Below are 13886 nucleotides of genomic sequence, written 5' to 3' on the forward strand. Positions count from 1 at the left end.
AAGAGACGAGCCCTGGCTGGCTGCCACTCATCTGGGCACCTTCTCTAAGCAGGGCAGAAAATCAAACACGCCAGGAAAGAATTAAAGGAGAAAGAGAGAGAGAAAGAAAAATGATTTTTCTTATAAATAGCAGGGCTTGCCAGAAGGCAGAGGAAATGAGAGCAAGTGAGCGCTGGAAAAGAAGGGCTTGAGCTTGACACGGGGCTTAAAATTGAGAGGGGGCGGGAAGAAGGGACCTACTGCGCGAAAATGTCTCCAACCAAAGCAAGGATTAGTGTTCCAACCTCCTCCACCGCCAAGATCCGCCAGTACAACTAATCACCTTCACAGCTTCTCTCACTCTCTCTCTCTCTGTCTCTCTCTCTTCTCGTCTTTTTTCACTCTTTTCGTCCCCCTCTCTTTTTTTGCCTCCACTCTCCTCTGCTCTTTAAAGTATCATTTCGCTCCTCTCATCGTCATTATGGCTAAAATTAAAGCAGAGTATGTTCTGCCAAGAACGATTAGCTGCTGCAGCCTAACTGGGCACAGTAAGGTGCTCAGGGTTTTTTAGTCAATCTAGTGCACGAGTGCACGGTACATTACCAGGCGCGGGGACAAACTGCAAACTTCAAAAAGCATCTACATATATGATGACAAGGGATGTCGAAGATAAACCACCACCACCCTCTCTTCATCCCCTTGGTTTCCATCTGTCAAACCCCCTCTGTCACTCCATCCCTTGCACATCTTCACCTGTCAGTCCATCCTTCTTTTTTCCTCTTTTCTTTTTCTCTCTTCCTCTCTGTCACTACCATCCATCCACCCCCCCACCCCCCCGACAAGGCTCCTCTCAAAGATGGCGACGGCGACAAGAACAACGGTGCATAAACATAAACAAGTCAGAATGATCCCATAGAAGATGAGCCAGTTTTTTTTTGAAGATGGGTATGAAACAGACAGCAGCGATTAAGCTCATTGCTTTTCCTTCTTTCTCTCTTTCTACCAGGCTCGATCCCCCTTTTCCTCTTGTAGAAGAGATGGAGGGAGAGCAGTTGCAGAACCATACCGGAGAAAGAGCCACTTCATAAGCAGATGCCTGGCATACGATTGCAGCCGGGGGAGTGTGTGAATTCATTCTCCTCCGCTATAAATACATGCCGCGTCTCTGTATAGGTGCATGTGCAAAATGTAATTAGGCAGCGAGGCAGAAAAGCAAGCTGCCTTTCTCTATGTTTGCATATTTTGTCCACAAATAATGTACTACAAAGGCAAAGAGAGGAGAAATCTCTCTTGAATATTCATTTACAAAATAACGGTTTACTGATAAGGCCAAGGTATGTGATAATCAATTAGCTAAATGTTCTACAAAAACCTGGCAAGAAGGAATCAAGGCAGTAATGATAAATATGCACGCACACATACACACACACACACACAGTGTGTGTTGGTGAAACGAAAGGACGACTTCAGCAGAAGTCTGCGCTGAATATCCATACTGCATTAGCCTAGATAAAATATCACAAAGAACAAAAAGGGAGCGGGATGTGTATTTCTAATGAGTTTGTTTGTTTCCAGTATTCGTACAATAAAAGAGAGTTTGTTTTACATACAGTGTGCCTAAACGCACCTGCTGTTGCCTGTGGAGTTTGCGTGGGATTAGGAATATTACAGGAGAAGATGCAGATAGTGCAGATGGAACAGAGAGCTGTGGAAACAACAGAGAGAGAATGTGTGTGTGTGTGTGTGTGTGTGTGTGTGTGTGTGTGTGTGTGTGTGACATGAGACCTGGCATGAAACTACAAGACCATTTTTTTTTCCAGAATTAGAAATTAAATTAGTCCAAAATCACAGAGATGGTTGAAAGCTAAATGTTTCCACCCTGCACACCCTGGCCTTTGAAAACAAGCATATCCAGAGAGAAAATCAACCCTGTAGGGCTGCAAACAGTAATTATTTTCATCATTGATTAATCTTGTGATTATTTTCTTTATTTGCTGATTAATATTTGTTCGATAAAGCATAAAAAAAATGAAAAATACCCTTCACAATTTCTAAAAATCCGAAGTGACATCTTCAAAGTGTATGTTTTTTCCAGGCCAAGAGTCCAAAACTCAAGTGTATTCATGATATAAAACCATGAGAAGGAAGGAGGCTCCTCAGTTTTGCTTAAAAAATGACTGAAAAATGATTCGTTCACTCTTGTAATAGCTGCTGATTGACTTTGAGTAACTGGTCAGTCAGCCAATTGCTTCAGCTCTGGATCTCTGCATGAGGGCAAGTCATTTCCTAGTGAATTCTTTCAGTTGTACACCATGTCCAGTGTAATTGAATTGTTCTACAGGCAGTGCTACAGGATTAAGAATTACAGTTGTTAGCACTACACTGTTATATATGCATGTGAAACCAATTTCAGTGCATTTAATTAGGCCTTGTGTCTATTAATAACTGCTAAGGAATACTAGTGTTAGTTATAACCGGCTGGTTTTAATAAGAAAAGAATAAATGTCACCATCAAGGTTTTCCTGCCTCTCCTCCAGGCCCTGTGCCCCTTTTGCTGAGCAGGGAACGTCGTCCTCTACTGGCCAGAGCGTGAATTACAGCTGACCCTGCTTCCTGCAGCCGACCTGGCAGGGAACAAAGAGGCAGCGCTGTGCCAAAGAGGCCTATCACTCTCTCCTTCAGAGGGAAGAGGAGGGAAGGTTTCCAGAGGGGGCAGGGTTAAGGGGGCTCCGCCATACTGGAGCAATGCAGCTGTGCTCTGCGGTCGACTCCCAGCCGAATGGGGGCAAACTGTTTCAGCATGTGTGTGTGTGTGTGTGTGTGGGTGTGTGTGTGTGTGCATGTGTGTGTGTTGGAAGCCAGGGTAGGAGATGGAGTTGGTGGTGGTGGTTGTTGGCACCGAGGGGTGGGCTGGTAAGACATCTGTCATCCTATCATCAATGCTGTCACATCACAGAACAAATGGGCTGTGGGATTTTTACAGCCCAAAAACAAGGGACGGTAAAAGGTATCAGTTAGCATGTGATCTGTTCCTGCTCCTTTTCAATAAGTGTCGGCCACTGTGCCTCACCTCATCAAAGGGTGAGAAAAAAAGATGGAAATGGTCACAAAGTGAGAGCGCAAAAACGCTCAACTGTCAAATCAAAATAAAAATTCAAAATCAGCTCGGCATTATGAAGCTGTTCTGCATCTGAAGCCACATTTTAGGGCTCTGGAACTCCCGCTTCCAAGCGAGGACCAAGAGTGAGTGAAGGGAGAGTGGCATATTTAATTTCCCTCCCTCTACCCCACTGCACCGCCATCTCTTTTGTTTTTTGAAGCGGGCCGCCGCACCGAGGCAAGGCCTTCCATAATGACACCTTGACTGTGAAGAACTTCATCCACTCCGCTGCGCTATCTGCTGCCTGCGTAACAAGACGGCTGGCTTTGTTGCCAGGAGAGTGGAAGAGAGCTTTGAACTGCAGACTGACAGCACAGGGGAAGTCGTTTCAGGCGTAAATGTAAATTACTATTACTTACACGTTTAACCCAGCACCTACAAACCCCCCCACCACCACCTCCACATACACACACACACACCCCACCCTCTTCCCTGTTCACTGGCTTGCACTGGAAAGAGGCATTGGTAGTGGGGGGGGATAATTCTGACATCATGTTGCCCTCTTTTGGTGAGTATTTGCAACTGCGCCTCACTGTTCTCTCACCTCAAAGGCAACAGCTCAGTCTTCTCGTTTTGTGAACAAAAAGGCTGAACGATAGAACAATCCACCAATAAGTGTATAAATAATTTCAATGATCTTCATATAAAATGTACGAGTACACAATGTATCCATAGTATAAAGACCCACATTAGGAAAAGGTGGATAAAATGTAGGTAAAATTTGCAAAAGTCTTCTTTTCTCTTCACTTTTTCACATTTTTTCTTTTTAGCAAGAGCCATGACAAAGGCCAAACAATTCAGACAACATAAACTGACTGCCATGTTACAACTGATTGCATATGATATTTGGTTAAGACACGGGTTTCTGAAACTATCTAATAAAGTAAAAACAATCAATTTAAAGGAAAAACACTGACCAAAAGCGCTACAGTATTTTCCTTTAAAAAATTCCAAACATTAGCAAGGATTTCACCCTCTGTCAATTTGTCCCAAACCCGGTCTACACTCAGGGAATCTGCAGAACACCAAGAGAATAAAAGCCGTATTGTACTTCATTTCAAGCTTAGAAGGAAGCAGCCCAAGGACAGATTTATATAAGAATCACTGAGCACACACAGTTTTGATGGCCACTCAGCAACAGCAATAGTACAGATAACCACTACTGTAATAAAACTTCAAACGTTTTCAACGCTGGGCGGGTGTATTCATGAAGAGCACATCACAGTAATCTAATAAAAGTGCTTAACAAAAAAGATGAAGTGTAGGGGACATACTGCTGAATAAATGAAAACCTCAAATACAATCAGTGCTTGAATAACTGACGTCAGAGGGTTACATTTGAGGCACGTTATGAGAAACCAGGTGAAAACAGATACTGTATCCAAGCTTAATCACTGGCCACAGATTAGATTTGAGTATGACATGACACTGAACATGGAGTGCGAACCGAAGTTTGTGCTCTGCTGTTGATCTTATTTTGCCACCCCACACACAGAGCTGAGCACGCTGGCAGCGGCTGTCGTCAGGCAAAGCTCCAAGCTATTTCCCCGAGATGCATCTCGACTGAATCAATAGGGTCCTCACAGCATATCATTAGACATAAGTATTATAATTACTTGTGTTATTAATTTTGCCTTAATACCAGGGATAACATGATATGTAATTCAACCCTGTTGAGGAAAGAGAAAATAAGATAATCACAAATGCATCTCTTATGGAAATCAATGTTGAAATGGATATTCCAATAACGCCAAACCACTGCCCCTCTGTTTTTTTCTCATGCATATCAGCCAGTCATTTTCCGCATTCATCTGGAAAAAAATATGTCCGAAATATTTCACATAGGCGCCCCTGTCTGAGGCAAAACAATATGGATTTGTGTTGCCTCGCAAACAATTTTAATAAAAAGCTATTGATTGGGGATCGAGCAGCGAGCCTGTGGGCGCGGAGCTCCAGACCCCAGTGGGTCCAGATCATTAATGTCCTCAACTGCTGGCTTCACTGGCGCAAATTTGTTCAATAAGGGTCTGGCACGCATGCTTCAGGGTTTGATTTTGATACAGCGACGTCAAAGTGTTTGTGGCTGCTGCACAGGCCACAGACCTCATGCACGTTTGGCTGCAACATGATGATAGCAAGTGTTTTTCTTCTTCATGAGCCTGACTATAAATTGCATTTAATAAACAGTGCTGAGGCATATGATTTCAGAAATTGGCAAAATGATTAATGAAGTTGAGCACACGTTACTCCTACGCAGCCTGACCACTCAAGGCAAAGCCACTACACACATACACGCACACACACACACACACACACACACACACACAGCATGCATCTTGTCATCAACAGACATCCTTATGACAGAAGAAAAAAAAAGAGTAAAAGACAAATCACATTCTTTGCTTTATGGCAAACCTCAGTGAAATTTGTGCAGCTGCAATATTTATATCCAGGCAGAAACACACTTGTGCATACTTTCTTGAGCAGGTATCAAAGCCTCGGCACAGTGAGACAGTTTTAATTACCAGGTACTTTCCTTATGCTTATGATTTCAATTTCTCCCTGCAAAGCTGGTAATGATATTCAAAATGCCTGCTGGCAACTCCGACTCCTTATTCTCCCCTGTCTTCTCTTCCCACTAAGAAGTGAATACCCCAGTTTATAGGCTTATTTGTCCTCCAGTCACTTTGTAAAATCTTTATTCGGCCGAAGATATCTTTTTAAACGCGAGCCTTGCTGGAAGGAATGGCAATAAAGGTTTTGGGGAGAGGGAAGAGAGATCAATGCAGAATGTATTAGCCTGCACTACAGAGACCGACTTCAATAATAAAAGCATTGATCCTTTAAAGTGAAGCTTATTCTGGGACGGCATGGTAAAGCAGGACGGTCCATTCCAATACTGCACAGGCCAGATGGAGAATCACAGCAGGATATCTCACCCTCCCCCTGAAATATTCACGTTACATTTCAAACCCGTATTAGATTCAGTCGCACAATTACTGAGGGATTCTTGCTGAAATGCATGCATTATGGAGAAGCATGTCCAATAATACAGCATATGGAATAACATATTTAATTGGTACTACTTAAGTTTTGCCAAGTACAAAAGAGGGTGAGGAAAAAAAGAACAGAAGGACATGTAATGAAGAGAATAAAGTTAAATGAGATAGATTTTTTTTTTTAGAGAATATATGGGATCAATTGGAGGACGTCTTCATTTACTATTATTTACTTTATTAGGACATTTCACAGTATAGATGTTTGTGATTAACTCTGGCCGTCATTTAATTTCAGCCAACCTTCTTTGAAATTTCTTGTTTTCAAAACGGGAGCTGCTAATATTTCTCGATTTCCATTAGTCACCGGACACATCAGCATCCCAGCAGTGTCTCTGTACACAGCCGTTGGTAGTAAAGCGCCAGCAGTAATCAAGCGTGAGGGCTGGATATATAACAAGCGCACTTCACAGTATGCCTAACAAGCACACTTCACACACTAATCAGCTCAAGTGGACTTGCATTGCATCCACATCCTTGCGTTTGGCTCAGCTCTGGCTCTGAGATTATAAAATTATCTAGATAGTATCAATAGATAAGGTTGTCTGTGATTCACCCAGTGTAATGAGTACACTGAGGTACAGTGGGGAAGGATGACTCCTGTGGTGTTTAGTGATAAAATAAAGTGCTGAACGCAAAGTGGTCGTCCGAGTGCACACAGTGTGCTTTTTTTCTCAGCAAACTCCAACTCTAACCGTATTGATCTTCCCCCAGCTTTGCTTTTTCTCACCGGGTTGCCATATCAACATATTAAACACAATCACACACGCAAACGAGGTTGAGACTGATGTACGGCATAATCAGACTCAGGAGGAAGGCTGTGGGTAACTAGTACCTTCCTCGTCTATGGGTCTGCTGATTGATTCCAATTTAATCAATGAAATGTCAAAAAAAAAAAAAAAAAAAACCCAAACTGCAAAGTGTGCACCACATGCTTTGAGAGTCCAATGTGATGTCACCGATTATTATCAAATTATGCCTGACCAATAAAGGCCAAAGATGTTCAATTTAAAGCAGCAAATTTTCATATTTAAAAGGCTTCAACCAGCAAACAGTTGCCATTTTTTGGCAATTGACCATTTAATCAAATTCAATACATTTTCTGTTGCTTGAATAAACATTTAATCAACTAACTGTTTCAGCTCTACTCAACAGTTAAGCCTGTGAAGCTGACATCAATCAGAAATAATTCCATAGATAAAGCTAAGCGTTTTTCAGTAGAGGTTTTTTTGTTTTGTTTGTTTTTTTTTGGGCCATGCTTTAAATGAAAATGCCACACATTTGTGTGTGATTTTGTATTTATTTTGTACCCAGGGTAAATGTAGTCAAATGAGTTTTTGCACATAAACTCTCAGTTATTCACAGCCTACAGGAAAAAAAATAAAATCATAAGCATCAGCATCAGTGTGTACTGGTCTTATGCTGAGACAAATACAAACGCACACACAGTGACCCCCAGTTCCACCATCGAGGGTTGGAGTGGGGATGGCAGGACAGACACCCGCCTCCTGTAATCCCATCAACTCATGTTAGACAGCAGTCTGGATACAAGCCTATCTGAGAGGCCTGTAATCCACGGCTAAGACTTCACACACGGCGCTCCCACTCAGACGCACACACTCGAAAACATACACAATAGTTGGTGGCTGCTTCACTCAATCTCTCTTTGTACAAAAGATGGTATTCTACTCGGATGTGTATGAAGGTAAAAGCAAAACATCAACATACTGTCACAAGGTTATAATCATGCTTTACGGTTTTAGCTCAATTGAAACACACTGATGCATGCATTAGATAGGATTTTTAAAAAGAGTTGAAACGGAGCCTTAAACTAGAAAATTGAAAACTGGATCATATGTGCAATAAATGCTAAACAAGCAAAGGGGACATCAGTTTCCTGTGTTAAAGACAGAAAGAAGGACAATATCTCAAGGGCTACTATTGCAGTCTTTGTGTACAACTTTGACAAATATGTTGACATACTTTGGATGAAACCCGATAAAAAATAAAATAGAAGATGCTTTGTCTATTAAGAAGACAAAAATCAGAAATTTGTGTCATCTGCAAACCCTCCCAATTTTGATTAGAGACAATGCGACATATTATTCCAGTTAAAAATAAAAGCACTACCCACCTACTCAAAAAAGAAAAAAAAAACATATTAAAATAAAGACAAAGTATTCAAAATGGTGCTCAAAAAGGACAAACCCACGATAATCTACAACTAGGCATGCACAAAGTCCTGAATGTCTTCAACACATTTTGCTGTCAAGCCATTCAATCAATCACTAGTCCAGGGAACAATATGTCCCATTATCATTCAGATACATGCAAAACACCAAGAAGGGGGGGGGTGAATGTGAGATAAAAAGGCACGTCGGACAAGGCACCCCTGTTCGTGTCTTGCTTCAGAGAGAGAGAGAAAGGGAGAGAGAGAGAGAGAGAGAGAGAGAGAGAGAGAGAGAGACGCAGGGTGCAGGACCCACACGGTGTAGTTCCAGCCAATTGCATTCCAGAGAAGTGACCATGGCCAGTGATAAACAAAGCACCATAGATCATTCCTCTCCCAGACGGAGCCCGGCGCTGGAGGCAGCGGAAGGTAGAGCGGTTAGACAGAGACAGAGAAAGAGGGAGAAGCAGACATAGACAGAAGACGACAGAGAGCTCACCGCCTATATGCATCTGCCCCTCTGCTATCCTCTGATGCTACATTTTGACGCCCTTTTTGCAACTGGAATGCCATTAAAGCCGGCCGCGCTGCACGCTTGCACGTTTGCTCTCCGTGACGAGAACGAGAGAGCGAGCCCGAGAAAGGCTGAGACGGAAAGAGGGAGGGAAGAGTGCTGCTGCTGCTGCTGCTGCCGCTTCCCTCTCCCACCGCCACTGTGCCGATGCATCGTATATTCCAAAAGCAAAACAAACAAAAGAAAGCGTTAAATTGTTCCCATTTCCCTAAGAGAACAAAAAAAAAAGGCATTCAACACTTACCCACTCCCAGACACAAGACTTAGTGTTCATTTGAGCCCAGTGTGCGTCACAACAGAAACCTCAGATATTCCTCCAAAACAGATGTGCAAAGAGGAGCAGTGAGGTTCTCCCTCTTTTGTTTGCGAGCCTGCCTGGCTAGGTTTCTCTATTTGCATCAGCCGGCTTTTTACAGCTTTGAAGCAGGTGGATGACAAAAACATCAATCTCTCCAGGCACAATGTGTGGCATGCACACTTTGACACACTCTCCTCACCAGCTCTATGCAGTATAATCACACATTCCTATTCTCTTCTCACAGCCCCACAAATGAATATGGGCTCAAAAGGAAGCTGAAGGACAAGTGTGCATTGTTGGAGTGTGCTTTTGTTGTAATCATGTTTTGATTGGATTAGAATGGGAATTTGCTATATCTCCAGAGTTCCATTTGCCATATGTTGAGGCAATTTTATGCGCACTGGTTAAGGGAAGACATTGGCTGGTGGATGCAAGTTAACAATAAGCGTGAGCCAGAATCATGAGGTGTCCATAGGATTTTTTGTTGTTGTTGTTCCATAGCATTAATTATGTTTTGGTTATCTGTAGCCCAAACAAGAACCTACTGATTAATACTAACTGCTGTGGTCATGCAGTCTGAGACAAGTCTGAGCAGTTTCAAGATCAAGTACAAATGAGGATCAAGTCTGATGCAAGAGCCAAGAGTCAAGACCAAGAAGCCAAAATGTGCCCATTCAGTCAACACTACTGTCTTAAAGCTTCAGTGTTTGTTCTCAACAATAAAAAAAATGGCCATATGTGGCCATAAATGGCCATTTATGAACCCACAGAGAATTATTATCTGAATCTGGAGTTGTATTGTCTGGATGGTATTAGGGTCTCTCAGCTCATTAGTTTTAGCTTTAGGTCCAGCAGCTTTGAGCTACTGTTTTAGCTCACCCAGCCTTGTCTTTAGCTCTAGCTAGACTGACTGTACACTACCTACCAAATGCCAAACAACAGACAAAGTTAGCTACTGCAGGTGAACACAGTGCAGTATTCAACAGCAAAAGGAGTTGGTGTAGACCAAAAACAGTGCAAAAAAGGACATCAACTATCAGTTAATCACATCACTAGAAACACAACTTCCAGTGAATACTGTTGCTCCCCTTGTCTGCCAGGTGTGTAACCTGAGAACCGTTTGCTAACACATTAGCCATGTCTAAAGCCTTTTTAACACCAAATTTGCATGTATATGCAGATTTTTCAAAAGTGTGTAAACCCGCTAAAAATAAACAATCAACTTCATTCCCTTAGCCAGTAAACAAGTTGCCTTTTTGTTTGTTTGTTTTCTGTTTCATCCCATTCAACATGGACAGTGGAAAGCAACATGGAGGCCATTGACAATGTTGACCTCTGTCTCTCTTTTAAACACAAAACAAACGTCATTCTGATCAGAAGTGTCCTGCACTGAAATGCATGTCTGGATGCTGCAGCCAGAAGGAAGCAAAATTTAGCATATCTACCAAAGTATCATGATTCCATCAGTGTTAGCTGGAGCCAGTGACTACCCATCACCACTTGACCCGGGAATGAATGACTTCTGTACCCTTTCCCTGCACACTTAATCACTGCAGCGTCTGTAAAAGATCGCCTATTGAGCGAGTAAGCATTAGCGAACTGAATAAACAGGTATGTTAGCTGGCATTAATAATTAATTAACAACTGTGTGCTTGTTATTAGAGATCTTAACAAGCGTTAACATTCTATGCTTTTTATCCGCATCTCTGTAACATTAGCTGCTCCCATAAATGTTAATTAACAGCTACATGAATTGTGTTATTTGACAGCACAATCCGTCTCTATTTATGGTTGAGTCAACTTTGTTTTTAACCCCAAGAACTCTCTCCCCCAGACTGCCATGTTTTGATCGCTCCATCATCACAGGATATGTTTTTCATTCATTCCAGGCTACAGTTAATGTTTTGGAGGATACATTATTTGTCACAGTCAGCATGCAGTCATTTGTAATCTGTTGTTCATTATCAGAAATGTTTAAAGTACATGTGAAAGACAAACGCTTATATGAACACAAACTCAACAGAGGCAAAGGAAAAATGTATATTACAAAATTGATTGATAGGATTAGGGTTAGCCAATGTTATGCTAACTGAAAGCGAACAAAACGACTGCTAATCATGCATAATTACTCAACCCGTAGGCCTATTCTGCAAAGATAACATTAGTCTATCTTTGTTTATGTGCAACATATCCTATTTTGACTCTTGTAAAATGTACAAGGTACTGAATAATAAGTAACAGTAGCATTGCCACACTTTAGAAATATTGTATTAAAAGTGAAAGTGATATATTTAAAATTTTACCTAAAATAAAAAGTACAAAAATATAAGCATATATTTGGATATACCTAAAGTACAAAAAGTAAAAGTGCTCCTTATGAAGCTGATATATTTCACAATATATATTTCACAATATGTCCTGGTCACCCAGGACATATTTCACAATGTCCTGGGTGACCAGTACTAAATGTACTGTGTAATGTACTGTAAGTGTTACCACTGAAAAGCATATTTTCTTTGTTTATTCATTTAGCTATTGTGACCAGCTAAGAGAGAGGTTCTCTCACCATATGTATAGTCGGGTGTTTGTGATGTGTTGAATTGATCTGGAACATCGTGAACAAAAACTTAACGGCCACTGTTTTCACAGCAGTAACCTGCGCTGGCTATTGTGATGTAAATGTGTTGGGATTTTCCACTAGCACAGAGTTAATTATTGTGTTATATAATTCATAAACCATACATGCCATCATAATGAGCTTAAGTAGAGTTGATTAGTGTGCAATATTGAGTATTTTGAGAATGAAAAGCATTTATAACAAATAACAAATTTCATATTTAAGCTTTTCATTACTGAGTGTTTCCCCTCACGTCTCTCAGGAGCTGTAGGAAAATATTTGTTTGTCTGGAGGCTGATCACTCTAAGTAATGAACTGAAATGAAAAAAAGGAACTTTTTCATGGTTAAAGGTGCTTGCAGGTGCAATTTTTTATTTTCTCAACTTAGTTTTGTGTTGCACGTACCACATCTTTAAGTAGACCTCCAGGTGCCCTGATTCGTTTACTAGGCACATCTTTGGTCATATAGACTGTGACAGTGAGCTGGAGGGAGGGAACAAAACAATAAGCATCAGTCTCTCCGCCATTCCATTTCCACCTATACCTGAAGCTTTGAGGTGCTTTCAGACAGTGTCCGCGTGCCACTGCTGCTTCTATGGTTTCAAATGTAATTCGGTAAAGATGAGATTCGTGGCCAATCTCTTGAACACATACAGTAATATTATTCTGAGTTCCAAGAACGTCATGTAAATTTCTTTACTGGTTAACAAACATATTAATTAACACCCTGAAGCAACTGAAGTTCAGCTTTGAAGCTCAGTAATCAGTCTGTGCCAATAAACAATGTTCATGATATTAACTTTCTAAATGATTAATCAAATCATTTTGGCAACCATTTAAATCCTGCTAAATTAGAGATTGGGGTAGGTGTATGGCACAGTAGGACAAGTTGTAGCTGGTACACTGAGGCAGTGGAGTTGCACTTTGCTGTCCCCATGTTGGTTTAGGTGGAAGTTATTCAATACAATTACTTAGGCTAAGCTAAACTCACAGTGTGTGTCCACCTGTGAGATCACTTTGGAGAAACTAAATGATTTAAAGTCAAAGCATTAATCCTTTTGTTCTTTTGTGAACATGTCATTTTCTGTCATTAAGAATCAGAATACTTCATAAAACTGTATCTTTGACCAGCGCAGTCCCTCATCCAGCACTGGTGCACCAAACCTCCTTCATATCATTTGCTGTCTTCGTGGTGGGATTCATGTCCATGCCACAGGGTGAGGCAGCCCCATCACAGCCACGGTAACCTAGAGAAAGAGATAGTATGCCATATAAAACAGCTTAACACTGCAACATCCTGGTTCCTGACCACCTGTCTTCTAGTCACCATGCATCGGAAGAGATTGGATGCTTCCCAATGTAAAGTACAGGATAGTGGTTCTACACTGTGCTTTCAGAGCTTAGAAAGTTTTCATGATGTACATTTTACATTAAATCCTCAAGGAAGAAGTAAAAAGTGGTTGGTTTGGTTTGTAGTGAGCTGTTTTCTTAAGCTCAACTGGAAGTGTCTTTCTGCTGCATAGGATCAGACAGTGAGACTAAACTGAGCTACTTGTCTCCTAGTTATCTGTTTGACAAAACCACGTGAATTCCTCTTTTATGTTGATGAATGAAATTAAAAATATCACGAGAATGGGATTCATTCTTGATGTTTTCCCTTATGAGACAGAAATTTATTGACAGAGAGATTTATGAACTGAAAATGACTCTATCACAAATCACTTAAATCACAAGTTAGATCACACTTATTTTACCCGTTGTCACATTTTATGGCATATTTTAACTTGACTGTGCTGTGGTGATTAACCTTTCAGTGAATTTTCTTTAGTCTCTTCTCCTTTCAAGAACAACCTGTGCATCAAGCCATGCAGTAATAATCTGAGCGGTAGAATAGAAAGTTCTAAATCAGACAGTGCATTTAGGTTCTTTTAGTAATTCAGAACAATACCATACAAATACCACACATTAGTTACACACTGTGACATTTAACGTCACACCAACAAATGTCTCTACCATAATTCCGATATTTTTG

This window comes from Scatophagus argus, chromosome 10, assembly GCF_020382885.2.
Source record: "Scatophagus argus isolate fScaArg1 chromosome 10, fScaArg1.pri, whole genome shotgun sequence".
Lineage (NCBI taxonomy): Eukaryota > Metazoa > Chordata > Actinopteri > Scatophagidae > Scatophagus > Scatophagus argus.